Source organism: Cupressus sempervirens, chromosome 8, assembly GCF_028749045.1.
Source record: "Cupressus sempervirens isolate cs-2001-9-10 chromosome 8, ASM2874904v1, whole genome shotgun sequence".
In the NCBI taxonomy this organism is placed as follows: domain Eukaryota; kingdom Viridiplantae; phylum Streptophyta; class Pinopsida; order Cupressales; family Cupressaceae; genus Cupressus; species Cupressus sempervirens.
In genome coordinates this window covers 439,403,159-439,404,988 of record NC_143125.1, presented here as the reverse complement: position 1 = coordinate 439,404,988, position 1,830 = coordinate 439,403,159, and positions in this window count along the sequence as shown.

Below are 1,830 nucleotides of genomic sequence, written 5' to 3'. Positions count from 1 at the left end.
AAAAATACAAAGATTATTGCAAGGCAAGTGATCTAAGAGGAGATGACATTTTTAGAATATCACAAAAGGAGGAAAAAACATTACAAGACTATGTTTCACATTTTTCATATACAATGTTGAAGAACCCCCATCATGTATGGGTGGAGGATTCACAAATGTTAGTCATCTTGAGATGGGTAAACAATAATTGTCTAAAAGCACTAGACTTGATGGCTGGTGGAGATGTATACTAATCTTCTTGGGATGACCTCAAGAAAATCTGTCTTACTTAGTCAGGGTCAACTATGAAGAAAGGTAGAGGATACCAGTCCACAACCACTAAAGGGATCAGTTAGGGAATTTCAAAGTTCAAGATATCTAATCTACTCTTAGATTTCAAGTATGAAATCATAAATGATGTTGCTACACATCTTGACACAATGACTACAAAGAAGAAGCATGCAGAAGTAAAATCATGATTGGGGAGTACTATCCTCACTGCCACAAACAAAACCAAGACTATGCACATAAGCTAGTAGCCAACCTAGAGAATCAACATTTTCCAATTGAGTACATGAAGATAGATGGGGACAACAATCAAGTTTTCTTTGTTTCTCAATATTGACCATGGGCTTCAAGACAAGGTATGCCTCAAGATCCTTTACAATTTTCAAATCCTTACAATAATCAATGGAAAATACAAAGCTATTAGAATCCTTTTTAGTACTCTCAACCTTCTTGGAAAAACTAGCAAAACAACTAGTGGCCTAATCAGAAAAATAACCAATGGCAAAATCAGCAGAAACAATGGCAACCACCACAAGGAAATAGGCAGCAAAATAAACAATGGAGGTGGCCTTCACAATGGCCTAACCAAAATCTTTGTAACCTACAACTACCACCTCTAGTCCAACAAACTACAATGATGCCACTTCCTATAGAAAATAATACTAATCCTATGACAACCTAATTGCCTACTCAGTCTCAGCCAAATCCAAAAACAAGCAATAACATTAGCAAATGTACACTACTAATACTCAATAGTACCCTACATATTCACTAAAAATATTTGATATCCATTTGAGATCTAGTAAAACTTTTCCTACACCAAAATACCCTATCATCACAGAAGTTGTAGACACTCCTATAGCACCACTTCTAGAAGCTAAATTGCTAAATACCGACTGGCCAACTAATGTACCTAGTAGGACTACTAGCCATACCACCATGAATCCTCCCTTCCCACATAGGCTAAATAAAGAGAAATCCATATCCCAAGAGGAAGAGACATTTGATATTGTTGAGCAGCTAAAAAATATGCACATCCAAATTCCTCTATTCCAAGCTATCAAGGATGTCCCTCTTTGTGGAAAGGCTATTAAAGAAGCATGCCTTAAGAAGCTAGGGTAGAAGAAGAAAGATCCTCAAATAGTCCATTTTGTTAGGAAATTTGTAGATATCATGTTAGGGAAGGTATTGATACCAAAGTATTTAGATCGTGATAGTCTAGTAGTTGATCTGATCATAAATGGATTGGCTATGAAAAATTCTTTAGTCGATCTAGGAGAAACAATAAATGTGATGAGTAAAGATACAATGCATAGGTTACATATGGAAGGCTTAAGAATAACTCCCATAGTATTACAACTTGCTAATAGTTCAAGTGTCACTCCAAATGATCTCATAGAAGATGTGATAGTGACTTTAGATACATGGGAATACCCTATTGATTTTCTTATCTTATCACCCAAAGTAAAAATTGCTAGCTATCATGTCATATAGGGAGACCCTAGTTAGTCACCACTGATGCTAAAATTAGTAGCAAATCAAGTAGTGTGACAATTTCAAATG